Source organism: Peromyscus leucopus, chromosome 3 (assembly GCF_004664715.2).
Source record: "Peromyscus leucopus breed LL Stock chromosome 3, UCI_PerLeu_2.1, whole genome shotgun sequence".
Taxonomy (NCBI): Eukaryota; Metazoa; Chordata; class Mammalia; order Rodentia; family Cricetidae; genus Peromyscus; species Peromyscus leucopus.
The window spans coordinates 82,772,110-82,789,314 of NC_051065.1; the positions used below are offsets into that span (position 1 = coordinate 82,772,110).

Here is a 17,205-nt window from a genome sequence, read left to right on the forward strand (position 1 = left end):
TGCATCCTTGCGGAGGTCTCAGAAGCGCCCCCACCCCCACCCCCCACCCCCCGGTGGCAGGGACCTGAAGAGAGCAATGTGTCCTGTGTGAACCCCCTCCCGCCAGGGGAGCTCTTGGTCGCTGGACAGGAATGTATGGGAGAGAGAGGCAGCGAGGGAACGTGTGTGTGTGTGTGTGTGTGTGTGTGTGTGTGTGTGTGTGTGTGTGTGTGTGTGTGTTGCATTCTGGCGCGCGGCGGGAGAGAGGACGCGAGGCACGGTGGGGGAGCGGCGGGCAGAGGAAGGCGGGGCGGCGGGCAGCGGCGGGCGGGCTGGGAGGGGCAGAGGCTCAGGCTTCTGCTGTGACACTCGGAGCCAGCGCACACTCCTTGCCCGGAGCCGCCAGAGAGCAGAGCTAAGCGAGCCGCGTACGAGCTGCCGCCTCTGTCGCCGGTGTGTCGGGCTCTGCCTCAGCAGCCCGCACCGGCGCTTAGCGAGCCCGCCGGTCCAGCAGCGCCAGCTCCGCGGGCCGGTTCAGCATCCTCCCGCCACCCGGCGCCCGCATCAGTTCGCGCTGCCGGGCGACCTCTGGCCGGGCGCGGCTGCCTGCGATACTTCGCTGCAACTTCTGCAGCCGCTTGGAAGTTTGCAGCTCCCGCCACAAAGTTGGGACACTTGGGCAATTGAATTTTGCTCTTTCATCTGCCTCTGCCCTAGCGTGCGGGTCCCCTCGGTTCGTAGATCCTGGTGTTTGACATCGTGGTGGAATCCCGGGACGTGGACCTTCCCCGCGCACCACACCCTCGGGGAGAAATAAATTAAACAAACTTTCCTCTTCCCGCTAGGAAAAACAAACAAGTTCTTTAAGGTAAGGAGCAAGAATGAAGCAATCCTCTCCTCCCCGACGCCTGCGTGCGGCGGTGCAGATCTAGTCCGACCGCGTTTGCACCCACGGGGCCGGTTCAGGTCCGGGTTGAGACGCGTCCTAACACTGGGATGGACGAGATCAGAAGCACCTAGGACACGGGCATGGACATCTCTCCCTGGGCTTGTCTGGCCCGTCTATGGCTTGTCCTCGGTGAGAGGCATTAGGTGGGCAGACACAGAGCTAGGGCGGGGGTGCTGGACACGCGTTGTCTGGCTGGAGCGGGTCCTCAGAACCGCTGGCTTTATCCTAGCCCTGCCTGAACATTGATTTTTGGCCTGCTGCCGGTGGGCTTTTGCCATTCTCCCCCGGTACGAGGACCTCCTCTTCCCCCGACTCCAGCTCTGCGGGACTGGGTGTTGAGGGGACGGGGGGGGGGCACCCGCGTGGGTCTGCGAAGCTTGCGGGACTCGCGGCAGGGAGCGTGGAGGCGGGCTCCCCGCAGACGGTAATGGCGCGGCGGTGATCCGCATCTTCTGGGACTCGCCCAGGGACCCCGCGCTCTCCCCTCATTTGTCCTCTGCCACGCAGGCCCGCATCCTTAGAGAAACTTCTCTAAGCTGGGTGGTCTGGGTCCCGCGCATACTTTCCGCAGCAGAGCAGAGCGGCTTCGGAGGTCGGGACGCCCTCCCGCTGCAGCGGCCACCCTGTGTGGTGACCTCCCCAGTCTGTGTGCCAGCCAGGGAGCGTTCTAGTCCGAACCACCTTTCTCCTTGGGGCGGCGGGGGAGACGCTCCCGGGTCTGAACGCCGGCTTTCAGACCCTCTCTGCTCTTTGGGGCGCTTCTCAAACTGCTGGATGTGGGGTGCCCTTTCCATTTTTTCTCCCGCACTTTGTTCCCACTCTTCCCGTCTTCCCGTCCCAGGCTGAAGTGTGAGATAGTTCCCAAGGTAGATCGCTCTAGCTGCAGTAGGGTGGCCAGGCCCTCTCTGGCGAGAGTACCTCGAAGCTGGTTCACCCCAGCCTTCTATAGGTCACCGCCCTCCTCCTTGGCCCTTCAGGGCGCTGTCCATTCTCTGCTCTGGGGACAGTTAGCTCCCTGAGTGAAAAATTGAACCTTAGAAAAGTCTCTGGTATTTATTTATTTATTTATTTATTTATTTTTTAAAGCAGAGCTCTTACTTGGGTTGGCAATTTGTTTACTTCTTGTCTTTCAGTCCCGTTAAATCACAGGGAATAGTTTATTTATTTGCCTTGAGCTGCAGGTCTCCAACACATTACTTTCTCATCCTCTTTCCAACCCTCCTTCTACGTGCTTTGTGGCCCTTTTTCTTTTCTTTCTTTCTTTCTTTCTTTCTTTCTTTCTTTCTTTCTTTCTTTCTTTCTTTCTTTCTTTCTTTCTTTCTTTCTTTCTTTCTTTCTTTCTTTCTTTCTCTTTTTGAAGAAGAGGGTCTCCACTCCTCCCCATCTCCTCCCACCGAGTCCCTGAGTGCCTGTGAGAACTAGAGGAGTCATCAATGGAAATAAACAGGACCCCCACGCCATTCCCCGCCCCCCTTCAAGCAAGAAAAACCCTCCCTGGGTTCACTCAAGTAGAGATAAAACAGATAAAGCATCCCTCCCTCCCAAGGGAACTGTTGCTGAGGATTGGATGCGTTTGAATTGTTTTATTATCCTGAAAGAGTGATGGATGGGAGCAAGAGGCAATGCGAATACGGAGCAGAGTGTGCTGGGGAGGTCGGTATTTATTATTATTCATTATTAAGTATTAAGAGTGCTAATAAGGCCATCACCCTCGCTGAAGTCTGTGTTTACACCCACTTGGTTTTATGTCAATCTCCTATTACAGTGGTTTCCGAAAGAGCCAACACCACAACTGTATTCATTTCCCCACACTCATTCCACATATGGGACTAATCAACTGTCAAAAAAGATACTGTCATTTTACCAGTTTTAACGCCTGAACTTGCAGAGGGCTGGAGCCCTACGAAATGTCATTTTCATCACTTTGCCTTTTCAGAGTTTAAAAAACTTGGCAACATAATTAATTATGGTCCCAATTCCCATTTTCAATCTAAACCTATATTCAGGATTATATTAAAATATCCCATCACTCATTCTCTAAAAGTGACTCGTGAAATTACATTCCAGTTTGGGGGATGGTGGAGCAACTGGGAATGCTGGCCCCCCGCCCCCCGAAGTTAGACAGATTAGTACTGTTTCAAATTTCCATCAGAAACTCTTCTTCTGGGGGCTGGAGAGATGGCTCAGAGGTTAAGAGCTTTGGATGCTCTTGCAAAGGACATCAGTTCTGTAGCAGCACCCACAGTGATCAACTCACAACTCCCTGCAAATCCCTGTGTCCTCCCTGGCACCTGCCCTTAAGTGCTCATGTGTGTGCATACGCACACATGCACAAAAATTAAAATAAATAAAACTTTAAAACTCTTTTTCCTCTGTCTCGAAAAACCAAAACCAAGCCAAACAAAAACAAAAACAAAAACAAGGAAAACAAAACTCTCTTTTCCTTGATAGAGAGCCATTACCCATTCCTTCTCTGTATGGTTCTTTAGTGACTGTCCTTAATCGTCACCATACACTGGAAACCTAACAGCTTGCAGCTTTGTCTGTATTCCTATTTTCATTTTTATGTCAGGGCCTCTTACTCATTAAACTTTTATGTCAAAAACTCCAGCTCATGGAAGCAACACTCTTTTAATTAGGAACTATAGTTTAAAAAAAAAAAAGGAGCTGGAACTCTGTAACGGGCCTAAATTGCTATGAATTATATGTGGCTTAAGTTATGCATTTATTTCAGCGGGAACAAAAACATCTTTTAATCACTTGCACATACAGCTTTTATCTCTAAGGATGAAACAAAATGTGTCATTTCAAACCATCCCTGTATGAACAAGAGAAGCCTCACCCTTACTTTATTTGTCCCGGGTCTTAGCATTCATGTGCTAAGGTATGAATCTTAGAAAAACCTCGCGTCTTAACTTTGTTATATGGTACAGGGGAATGCAACAACCACAGGTTGGCCTTCGGGTTACTTAGAGATTTTTCACTTGGCCCTTTTGACTTGAGGTTTTCTTGCATGGATTTAATCAACCAGACTCTGCCTGTTGTGTGTGTGTGTGGGGGGGGGGGTCAGAATGCTCTACTTTAAAGCTGACTGTATTACTCCCCACCCTCTCCAATCACTGTGGTTAGAACGAGGGCTTTTCAAGTTAACACAGGGACAGATGAGGAGTGATTATCAGAAAACTCGAAGAGTATGTGGATCCCGCATAATTGCACAGATTCTATTATTTTAGTGTCTTGTCCTCTTTTTCTCTGTGATGAGGTTGTTGATATTTTCTCATAAGTATTCCTTTTTTTCCCTCTGTTTTCTTGTCATGTCTTGTTTGAGAACTGTGACCCCACAGAAGCACCCAGTTAAGGAGTCATCCCTACTAATTACTAGGAAGGACATAAGTGGCACAGTCCTTCGTGCTGCTTCAAAGACAAGCACAACCAACACAAAGTCATCCCAACAATTCACGGATCCTTGAAACAGTTTCTATGGTCTCTAAGCATTTACTTTGGGATGATTATTCTGAAAAATGTAATTTATCCATTGCCTGTCGGCTTGTCCCTTTTATGTGTAGATACAGCACAGCTGAGTTGTTTAAAAGTTAACAACACACAGCATTTGCTTTAAAACTGATCTTAGAGTATGACTCTGCTAGTATTTAAATACCCCTCCTCGCAAAAAAACAAAACAAACAAAACAAAAAAAATCTCTGTATTAAGGCTAGAGAGACAGCTCGGTGGTTAAGAACACTCGTTGCGCTTGCAGAGGACCTAGTTCAGTTTTCATAACTCACCTAGAGGTTTACAACAGTCTACAATTCCAGGTCCAGGGAATCCAATGCGTTCTTTTGACCTCTGAGGGCAGGAGGCATGTGTGTAGTACATATACATATACACAGGTAAAACACTCATACACATATCATAAAGTAAATACATCTTTTAAAAATACTATGCGTTTTATGCCCTGTAGTCTGGAGGGTGTCTACTTCCTATGTATTACGAGTGATAAAAAATAATAAAATGACAAGATGTATAGAGTCAAGCTTCCTTGTTGATTTCCATCTAGGAAGAAAAGTAAATACAGGAAATATAGTAGTTTGTTGTGTCACGTGGTAGTACATAGACCATAATTTCAGAGTGTGCGGCACAACATTTTAGTGTGTTTGTGTAGATTCATATATCTCTTGACACTTCTGAGATGTCACCTGGCACTTGCCCAGGGCTGCTCAGAGAAGTCTGTTGTAGGCTGCTTCCTTCTTAAGTTGCAAATCTAGAGAGACCCATACCTTCCCTCTTCCTTTGCAGTGTAATGGAAACCTGCAAAGGCTAACTCCACAAATTTCACTCTTTTGAAATATAGATAATATAAATGTCCCAAATACAAAAAAAAAATTGCTTGTTTTGCACTTTACAACTTAAGAGTAGAACATTTGATGGGTGTGGAATAAGGCACAGCATATCTCTGTGGACTCACGCCTTTGGGATGAAGAAACAGGTCTGACCACAGAATAGCTGAACACTGGGTCCCGCTGCAGTGTCACTGTTGCCAAGGAACTCACTGAGCGAGATTCCATCTATGCTTCCCTCTAAAGTCCATGGTTCTCAGCACTATAACAAAGGCACCGAGAGTCGCAGGATTGAATCTTGTCGTTCTTTCAATCTTTTAGAAATAGATTTTACTTAGTTGGTAAATAATTTGAGTTTTTCATTTGCCAGTCTTTCCTACTTGAAATTTGAATGACACATATTTACTATTTTACATATATTTTCCAAAGTGTATTAGTCTCCCTGGTAAAAACTCTGAAGCGAGTATTCTCTTTCGAAGAAAGACGATACAGTCCCAAAGCAGTAAAATGGATATGATTAACTTATCAAACATCTGCTTTAGTTCTTCTTTTGAAAAAAAAAAATTTTTTTTTGGTTGTGAGAATGGTAAAAGATTTTTAGGAATAACGGATTATATAAAGTTTGGAAGGCCTTCATAATATGATTATGTATGTTTAGAAATCAACTCATTTGAGTGGCGCTCTTAAATGCTGGCTCTGCAGCATGGGGACTTTTTGAACTTAGCCAACTTACAGACCTGGAGTTGAGTGCTGCGAACACAAAATGCGGTGACGATTGGCCAGCGACTCTAAGAGGAACCGAGGTGAATGTCCTCTTCCAGCTGCCTTGTCCGAGACAGGCTGCAGTTTAAAGGTGCAGTAAAATATGTAGTGTATTTAAGTGTACACTTTATCCACAACTAGAAGTCATTATTTCTGTATCCCAACACCACCAGCCCAAGTTAGCGGACTTATGTATAAAGATGGAGATAAAATGAAACAGTAAGATTGACGTTTTCTTTTTCTTTTCTTTTTATGTTTGTCTGTTTGGTTATTTTTGTTGTTGTTGTTGTTATTTTGTTTTGTTTTTGTTTTTGAGACGGGGTCTCGCTATATTACCCTGGCTGTCCTAGAACAGGCTCTGTAGACCAAGCTATTTTACAAACTCAGAGAGATCCACCTGCCTCTGTCTCCTGAATGCTGGGATTAAGGGCATGTATCACCAGCCTGGCTGAGATTTTCTTTCTATAAAATAAACAATAAGATCTGTCCCCACAATTAGAATACCCTGTAGAGTGTTATTGTATCTTGCTTTAGGAAGGACCATGCCTATTTTTTAATTATAATATAATAATTATGAACAGAGTCGTTACACACAGAGTAAGATTCAGATCATTGGCAAAGGTATTTAAGTGTTTTGCTATTTATTGGAAGCAGATGTTTGAGAAACAGTGCTAACTTGAAAAGGCCTGTTTGTTCAGGATTGACTGGTCTCCCCAGCTTAGAGGCTGCAAGTGTCAAGAGACTTTGGAAAGTGGATAGTTACAGTTTACAGAACATTGCGGTAAAACATGATCCACAGCCAGTTCGTACATCCTAAGATGGCGATGATGACTCTCTTGCGTTGAGCTCATATGCACACGAAGCATATAGGCACGGCCAAGTAGAATGTTTCTCATTTTATTATAGAACTAAAATGTATTTAATATTATCTTACAAGTGAATCCACACAATATGAAGGTTCATGATCCAGTCGGGTGGTGGTGTCGCACACCTTTAATCCCAGCACTTGGGAGGCAGAGGCAGGCAGATCTCTGTGACTTCGAGGCCAGCCTGGGCTACAGAGTGAGATCCAGCATAGGCACCAAAACTACACAGAGAAGCCCTGTCTTGAAAAACAAAGACAAACAAACAAAAAAAAGTTGCATGATCCATCTTGATGTTAAAATGCATTAAAACACAATGATAAGTATAGTCTCACTTCCATGCATGTACATGTACATGCATGTCTTCACGTAGCTCCAAATGCCATGTGCTTGTTGGTGTCATTCAGACATACCTTCACCAGAATTCATTGCCAAGAGCTTTAAATTTGGATAGATTCTGACATTTCTGGACCAAATAATTGAAGAGACATTTGTTGCTACAGTAGTGACAAAGATCAGGGGCAGGAGTATTGGTGCCCCAGCTGGGCACCTGGTTTCATTTTTACCCCTTTGTTTCATTCTATAAGCTTTATTGGTGATGGTTCAGAGTTATTTGTGGAAATATGCTATGAAAAGTTAGTATTTTTTCATGAAGAAATGAAGCTGCTTCTTAAATGGGAGATTAAAAACCAACACTAACCGTGTTGGCAGCAGGATTCTGTCCTCACAAATGAGCTAAGATGTGATGACATGAGGCTAAGTCTCCCTGCCCAGCTGTTATGAAGGAGGGTCTGACATGAAAAAGACTTTTATATTAATTTTAAAATAATCTTATTTTCAGGGTCCTCTATAACTACAAAAATGCATCAACAGTAACAGAAAAATTATATCAGCTAAGATCTTAAAAAGATAGATAAAACCAAGCAGAAAGGAGACCATCTTAATATACATGCATGCATGTCCTAAAGTTTTTTTTTGTTTTGTTTTGTTTTGTTTTGTTTTTTTGAGCAACCAATCTTCCCTTAGTTTCCTCTTCTAATAATTCTGTCTCTTGTATTTTACAAAAGTTACAGCTAGGGCTAGCTTCATAGGTCACACATACAAATACAATGGCCTCATGGTTGATGTCCTCAGGAAATTTAAAAATATATATATTCTGATCACAGTTTCTCTTCCCTCATCTACTCACAGATTCTCCGCACCTCTCCAGCTCTCTTTCTTTAGGAAACAAACACGCAAATAAAAACAAACCAAAGAATTAAACAAAACAAGTAAACAAACAGAAAAAAGGCAAATAAAAAGCATGAGAAACACACACACATACACACATGCACATACACACAAGCTCCATAAAAACACAAAATTGGAAACCATAGTATATAGCAAAAATGTATTAGCAGTAAATAAAAAGAATTTTCCCCAAAAGCATTATGAGAGAAAACATCTCCAAAAATACCATTTATTTCCTTTGGTGTTGCCCACTTACTCTGGCATGGGGCCTGTCCTTAAGTGTGGTTTGTATACCTAGTGAGACTCCATTGGAGAAAACTTTTTTGTTTGTTTGTTTGTTTGTTTGTTTGTGAGCAGTTGTCAACTGCAGATAGTTCTGGTTGTGGATAAGAGATTATGTCCACTTTCCCTCCATTTCTGGGATGCCATCTGTCTTGGACCTGTGACAGCCCTATGCATTCTGCCACAGTCTCTGAGTTCATATGTAGTCCATCCCGTTGTGTCTAGAAGGCACTGTCTCCTTGGCATCTTCCATCCCAACTGGCTGTTACAATCTTTCTTCCTCCTTTCTGACAGAGTTCCCTGAGCCCTGAGTTTTGAGTGAGGAGCTTTATTCCTCCCCTATATTTTCATTTTATATTTGCCCAACAAATTCACCTTTGTGGGTTGCTTTGGTGTGAATTTGAGACAAAATGTTCTGATGTCCAGAAATAGGACAAATTATCTGCAAGGTTAGGTCCAGTGAATATTTGCATTTAAGAACTTAAATTTTAAGAACAGTGAAAGATATAAACGCTCTTTTAAACCACTGATGTAGAGGCTTCCAGAGCCCGTAAAACCCACTGACTCACAGCTTGGGATGATGTCAACTTTGTAAAGCAGATGTCACTACAAAGGCACAAGTGTCTCCTCATGATGTGAAAATGAAATGACAAAGATGTATTTAAATTTGCTTTTACATGGGAAGAGTGAAGCCGTGTGTACTTGTACAACGAATGAAAACACTCAGCATGTCGGGTAGCCACTCCAAAGGTTCTGACCTTTCCAAGTGAAAGCAAGAGGCAAGTTAGTGAATTGTAATCAGCCCTGTCCACAAACCACCCTTGAAACAGACCAGGGCACGTTTGAAATGCACCATGATTTCTTGTGTAGTTAGTGATGATACTCAGTTCACCGTAGGACACTGTATTGTCAAACACACCATATATGATACAGCACATATGTAAAACAACACTCTAGATTTGTAATCTAACATGTAGACAGAAAACTACAAACTGAGAGTGTTGAAATAAGTGAAGACGAAATGCCCCCAAATAAACTTGTCATTATTGTGAGGAATAGGTATACCTATTTGCATAAGCATTTATAATTCCAGTTATCAATAAATAGATACTGTGCCAGTATAATTTGAAAGATCACTTTCTACCTTTTCATGCAAACTGTGTTGCATTTTTTTTACTTTTAAGAATTTTTTATTCATTTTACATACCAACCACGGATCCCCTTCTCTTCCCTCTTCCCATCCCCCAGCATTCTTCCCAACCCCCAACGCAATCCCTTTTCCCTCCTCCAACAAGGTAAGGCCTCCCATGGGGAGTCAGCAAAGTCTGGTCCATTCAGTTGAGGCAGGTCCAAGCCCCTTCCCCTGCATCAAGCTGTGCAAGGTGTCCCACGATAGGCAGTACCTGTGTTGCATTTTGAAACTTCCCTTGAAAATTTGGTTTTCTAGAAAGTTGTCGATTACTAACTGATATTAAAGTTGTCTCTGTGTTTTGAATTTTAAACATAGATGCCAATGTTTATATCCATTAACATTATTATGGTTCTAGATAAGCCTTGAATATTTACAAAGTATTTCCACATCCCTTGATTTCCATTGTACCTCCCTGCTACTGAGAAGTCTAAGGCATTAGCTCAACGAGGACATGAAAATTCACAAGACTTTTTTAAATACAGCACTAATTCTTTGGTTCGAAGACAAAATGGTTTTTAAAAATTCTATAAAATTTGAGTTGAAATTAGTGACCAACTTAATTTGTATAAATGAAATTTTTTCCTTATATTTTATTGGCTCAAGAATATTACTTACTTAGGAAGCCTGAAGACCTGGGTCCTAATCCCTGGGCCCCACAAGGTGAAAGGAGAGCATCACCTCCTGCAAATGTTCTCTAACCTCCACATGTGTTAGAGACACGTGTGCAGCCCCACCCCCCACACAAACAGATAAAAGCAAAACCTTTAAAAATTGTATTCCTGATTTAGTCTGCAAGATCATAGCTTTGTGCTGCCTACTAAATGTTTTTCGTTAGCTTAGGGAATAATTTATTAAATATTTTAAGGGAAACTTTTTAACTTTTAATGTGTAAGTTATTCTTAAAAGTAAAAAATGGCCACTCTGGTTCCAACAGGCACAGAAGGCGTACAGGGTAAGTAGATAACTATTGGTCCACATGTTGCTTTCTAGAAAGATAACCTTTTTTGACTGGAAATCACTGAAAGTAAAATGGGGCAGCCACTTGTGAACACGTGCATGCTGACATAATCTTCACCACCCCCCACCCAGCCAGTCTTCACACTGGAGCTCCACCCCGGAAGGCAAAGAAGGCTGCAGTTGCTGTTAATCCCCTTGTGATTGTGAAATCTCTTCTGGCAGGCCTGGCTCTTTGCTCTCTTCTCTGCTCTCCTGACCAACTTTGGAAGTCTCTGGGTGTTGAGTGCTGCAAGATAGGCTATTTTTTTTTGTCAGTTCTCCATTGTTGTTTCTATGTCAGTGTGTACACATGTATGTACATTCACATGTATGTATTTATTTATAATTGACAAAGATATTCAAACACCATAGAATTTATCAGAGGGGAAAGACATAAAATAATTTTTTTAGTAAGTGGGAACTAATAAGGCAAGTTAGGATTAGAAAAATGAGTTGGACATTTACTCGAGACATATAACCTATAATATTGAAACATTTAATTTATGTGTAGTAACTGTATCACTGAAAAACAAAAATCCAATCTCCTCCAAACTAATTGTATTTAATAGTTCAGCAGTTACTTTGTTCTGTTAACTGTGATGTTTTTGAGCAATAAAGACTAAAGGTAGTTGAGTTCTACAATTTAAAAAAAATTATTTCTAAAAACATAGCTGAAAGGGTACATTTCAGCAGAGCGCTGAGAACAGTTGTAGACAGATACAAAACAACAACAGCAACAGCAACAGCAACAAACTCCAGGCATTCTGAAGGCTTAAGGCCCTTAAAAACACAATGAAACAAAGTTCACATCTTGTAAGTCTGTGCGTACACCCAAATCACATGGTGGCATCAAACCTGATCTATAATTTTTTTGAGGTCGACATTTCAAGTTTGCTCAGACTTACAAAGCAGCAGTAACTACACATCAGTTTCTAAGTCCTTTTCCTTTTTGATAGTTCCATCTTGTGTAGTGATGGTTGAATGTTTCAGACCACAGGTCTTACTAGCCTTTCCTATAGTACTTTCCTTTAAAAAGCAATAAATAGGAAAGCGCACACCTAACAACATATGTTACTGCTTTGGGGAGAAGAAGATGACTTGATTTGGAGTCAGAATTCCCATATTGAGTCAGGATTTGTGGTTTGTCAGCTGTCTATTCGTACATTTTACTTATATTGCTTCATCACTATTTGTTTTAAACTCATTAATTGTGACTGTTGGGTCTGTTTGCATCATCTGCTTTTTGAAAGGGTCTTTTACATTAATTATCTCTTAATCTAGAAATAACAATGTAGAATCCTTAGCAATGTAATCTCAGCATGTGCATCTTAAATTCTGTCCTAGAGCTACTGTGTGGAAAGTCTGAGCCATTAGTGGTCCAGTTATAAGAGCCAATGATGTATAGTGAATGCTGTGGACACTGGCAGAGATCCTGGTGGACAGAGGGTGGAGAAAGAATGCCAAGGGTGTGCTACTTTGTGATTATTTATAAAGCCCCAAGTTTTTCCCTTTCCCCCTAGTGTTCAACTATCTCTTTGCCTTGAAAGAAGTAAGCAGGCAGAGAAGGGTAAGTGGAGTAGACAATGGAACAGAGTGGTAGTGGTCGGAGGGCAACAACATGGGGTGACTAAGACTGAACTTGAAAAGGCTGTATGGAAATTTACTACTGTAGAAGCTTCCTAAGAAGCATACATAAGAAGAGTTGGGATGGAATGACCCTATTTGAGAGGGTAATGCCTCTCCCAGTTGTCATATGCTATCAAGCAAGAAGCCCAGGACTAGATATAAGTTCCCTCCCTTCAAGTTGTTAGCCAGTCAGCAGACCTCCAAAAGCAATACAAGTCATTATGTTGCTCTTCTTTACCTTCCAGTACTTGATAGTAAGACTCTATTGTGGAAAACACCATATATTTGAGTTATAGGACATGAGAAATCTAGCTGTCATTGACCTGGGAGCTCTATCTCTACTGGCTAGCTTTTCATAGTGTTGGAAAGGGGTGCTAGGGGAGAAAAGTTATTAATGGTCTTACTTAGCTGTGACCTAAGCAAGATACAATAATGAGTGGCCTGGCACAGTATGTCTATTGGTGCAATAGTGTCACAAATATTACAGTAGTAACCAACCACTTTCCAGTTGGGTTTAAAGCCCGCTGAAGAAAATGGAGCCCATGAGTATACTCTTAACTAGGCCAAGAACCTGTGCCTAGATAGGCCATAGACCCTAGAAAAGAACTTACCACCATTATTTAGCTAAATGGACATAGTATTAGACTATATCCTAGATGTTTATCTTTATACCCATAAATTAGTGCAGCTCTCATCCTTCATCACAGATGCTTCTTCTTGTAATATATGGCAATTGATACAGAGACTCACAATTGGTCAAAATGCAGAGAACAAGAGACTGTGAAATGCTTGTCCATAGATGGAACATTTATATCACTTACTCTACCCCCAAGGGTTAGGGGATATCACAGAAGAGAGGGCAGAAAATTGTAAGAGCCTGGGATAATAGAGGGCCTCTGTGAAAGTGTATTCTGGTCATGATAGGAATGCTGCATGATATGAATTTACATCAGCCGTGACTGAAGACCCAAGACCTCCACAAGATCAAGCCAGCTAAAATCAGCATCAGTGGGAGAGGGGCTCATGCAGTCCCACCCGACTCTGAAGGGCTATTGGCAACTGATAGTTGCTGCGGGAAGGAAAATCAGCTTATTTAAGATGTGGCCTCCTGATAGGCAACCCATATTCAAGCAGATGGCCCTACAGCAGTACACATGCTGATAATAAGAGTGGGCTTTGTGGACTTAAAAAGTACATGAAGTTGGAAGGGAAGAATTGGGGACAAGAATGGGAAGATCTGGAAGGGAGAGACTGCAGGAGTAGGGATTTGATTAAAGAAATACTTTCACCCATGAAATTCTCAATGATATTATTCAAATTAAATTAAAAAAAAATCTTTCAAACACATAAAAGCTTTTTTAATCCAAGTTACTAGTACATAAGGAAGTGTACTCTTTCCACTGGGAAAAAATGAGAAAATGTATCACTTTCATTCTGTGGGATGAGTCAGAGCATAGGCTGTAAGCTTTAAAACACAGATGTAGGTAAAGCTACAGGAAAGAGTTCTCTTGTGAAAATTGAGCCTTCTCGGTCTTCTATATGTACAATTATGCCATGTTTAGTGGGGCTAATAAGCATGTCCATGGACACACACCACACACACACACACCACACACACACACACAAGGTCCAGTATCTTGGCCCTTTTCTCCTTCCACATAGGGTCCCTAACTGAATAGGGACCTACCCATTTATCTGACAGGTAAATCAGTAAAGACAGACCAATTAGATGCTGAAACTCCTTCTCATATCGGTGTTTTTTTAAAAGTATGTTAAGTGTGTCTTTTATTGTTCAATACAGTTTTGACAGCTAAGACTGTCGCTCAGTGGTAGAGGGCTTGTCTAGTATTAATAAGACCCTGGGTTTCTTCCCCAGCCCCAGTGTGAAAAAAAGAATCCATTTGTGCAGCTAGTTTGAGCAGCTGCCTTACATGATTTGTGTGTAAATAGAGAGCAGTTTTAGTTTCAAAGCATTCATATTTATTTGAAGAATCGTGGTTTCCACACTTCATGAGGAAGTGAAGACCAGAGTCAGGGATGTGCTCAAGTTCAAGAGCTGACCGAGAGTTAGCCACCACTCAGACCCCTTGGATCCTTCACCTCATGTTTAGTCATCTTTTCTTTTTGTTCACTCTGTTTTGACAATCTTTCAGCTCTTCAAACTTGAATACATAAATCATTGCAAAAATATCATTGTAGATAAGGATGGGAAAGAACATAGAACAGGCCTGTACTGAAGTCAGGTACCTGTAAGAAAATCTCTTGAATTGATGGGAAACTAAGATGTGGAAGGATCTGAGATGTGGAGACACACAGTGGATGAGAGAGCTAAATAGAGAAAGGAAAAGAAAGCTGGGTTCCCACAATGTTCTCAGAGTGACTAGGAGGCCAGAACTTGCATCCTTGGAGGATATTATCTCATCTTTCCAAAATGTGTCTTTGTTCAGGGGAAGGGGGTGGACTATTGTAGAAGAAAAACATATTGAACAACTATTACTTTTAAACTCCTTTTCACAGCAACAAGACACATTTCTGTATCACCTCCTTTTTTCCTTTTTTCTAGAAATAAGAATAAGAGTGTCACCATTTTTAACCACGTAAGTCCCCTCACCTGTTTACTCATTCATCTACGGCTTTCATTATCTTTAGCTTAGTTATTTAAGAATAACATGATAGGTATTAATGTTTTAAGAGTTTCAAAATAAAAAACACATGAAAGTCAAAAGATTCAGAGGCAAAGCCATCTACAACCTGAGTATCTGAGTGCAGCCTAGGAGCTACCAGCATCCTTATGCTACCGGGCCAGTCTCAGGACCAACCCCATGCCTGCTGAACCAGACTGCACTGTACTGGGAAAGCTGAGTGATTTGTGTCTGTTAGCTTGAGAATATAGCACTCCTATCCTCAGATCATAATGTATTCCAGTACATGTCATAGGAAACGAATATTCTCTCCCCAAGTAAATAGAATGTGCTTTATTCTGCCAGAATATTTCTGTGTTCTTCAGGAGAGAAGACATATCTTTCCAGCACACATCTGGGGCATCTGCCTGCTCCCCTGCCCACAGCAGGCTTGCCAATGGCTGCTCTTGAGATGTACCTCAAAATATTAAGGATATACTTCCCAGCTACTTCAGTTCCACATAGTAACCTATTATACATTTGGCAATTATAAAATTGTTAAAAGCACATATTCCCCCCCCCCTTTTTTTCCTTCAGATCAGGTTATTACCTGGTAAAATAATTCTATTCTTCAGTAACAAGTCAATTTCAATATTTTGATGCTGGGCTCTGTGATTAGCATTATTAACTGTTGAACACTCAGGGATCTCATGTGTACAAATAGAATTTAAGATGGTTGTCTGTGAAAATGTACGACTGGATTGCCCTGATTTTATCAGTGCTTGAGTCTTACAAGAGGAACAGACTCTGCCTCCAGAGAAATGGTTAAAGGTGTGTCAGCACAGGAATGGCCTCTGCTGGGGCCTGTGCTGGGAGTTCCAAGCAGACTGGGAGACAGTTGAAGAAATGAGTTTTTCAGAGTAAGTAGGAGTTGGAGGACTAGACTCTCATACAGCAGGATTTTAGCTTTAGGTTAATGGAAAGGCATCTGACACCTTCATTTTTTGCCCTAAGTTATATTAAAATTACATTATTTTATAATTTTATATTATTACATAATTATTCTATTACTATTATAAAATTATATTATTTTTAAAAATGAAGATAGCAATGTGAATATTATACAAAGTATAAAAGCAGGCCAGAGAGATATGTAGCTAACTTTTGGTGTTGGTGGTTTGGATAGTAGAGACGGCATACGCAACAGGTTGGCTGGCTGTCATTCATGGTGGAGTGGACTTTGATGATGTAGCTGTCTGAGTCATTTCATACTCACCCATACTCCTGTAATTAACCCCAATAAAACTCATTGGTTCACCAAATTGGACTTTGGTGGCCTCCATACCTAGGTCTGTCGTGGCTCCCTGTTTGGGGTGAGTAGATGTGTGTGTGTGTGTGTGTGTGTGTGTGTGTGTGTGTGTGTGTGTGTTGTGTGTGTGTGTGTGTGTGTGTGTGTGTGTGTGTGTGTGTGTTGTGTTCATTGTTTCCCCAGGATGAGTTTTCTCATACAATGCCTACAGCAAATCTCTCTTGGCTGGTAGTTGCAGTTAACACATAGATAGACATATTCCCAAGTGTAAGGCCTGAGAGACCACTGTTCTGCTCCTCTGTCTTCCTCAGGGTCTGCTCCATTCAAAGTTCCTTCCTATTCCAATATCCCTAGCTCTTTATAGCTTCCTCTTTATTCTAGCCTTTATTAAGACCCCTGCTGAGATGTTCTTCCTCACAGCTGCTGTCTCTGACCTCAGAGCCTGGAAGACCCTCCTTCCCTGTCTTCGCTAGTCCCTTTGGTGGTTCCATTTTCTGCATGGGGCCTATTCCTCTCTGGAATGGGCATATTAAGCCAATATCATTCTTTTCTTGTTCGTCTCTTTGACCACAGTGTGAGCCTGACAGGTGCAGGCACTTCACAAATCTTGTTCTTTGCTGAATCATGGCCCGTCAGCCAGATGTGAGCACAGCCTCTTTACCCAACCAGTGCTTGGCCAGTTGCCCGATGAGCTCTGTGGTTCCACCATGCTTGCTGTTCTAAAGCAGCTTCTTCTTGTTGGTGGGCCTTGGTTTTAATTACATCACTAGGAGCTGCGTTTTAAAAGCTTCCTTTGATCAAAGCATTATGGAAGATGCAGCCCATGTGTTTAGCAGACACAGCTGGAGAATCACCAAAGCATTTTTCAAAACCAGGTTTGTCATACAAACAGGGATATCTTTGAACTTGAATAATTAAACGCCTTGTTTTGTCGGTTAGTGTGAAGAGTGGAATGTTTATGGTCTTTTGAGAAAGTGACACGGACTACCTGAGATTGACAGAAAGTGGGTGAAGATTTAAGGTCGTTGCTTATGGATGAGAGGAGAGAAGAGTCCACGA

At 42.2% G+C, this 17,205-nt stretch overlaps 1 protein-coding gene across 1 annotated transcript in view; it reads left to right on the forward strand.

Moving 5' to 3' along the window:
• Positions 1-356: 356 nt before the first annotated feature.
• The window catches only part of Ndnf (neuron derived neurotrophic factor), a 40,558-nt gene continuing 23,709 nt past the window's right edge, over positions 357-17,205 (forward strand). Inside the window, exon 1 of the mRNA XM_028880760.2 lies at positions 357-847. The gene's annotated coding sequence lies outside the window, so the exon portion shown is untranslated. The remainder of the gene's footprint in view (positions 848-17,205) is intronic.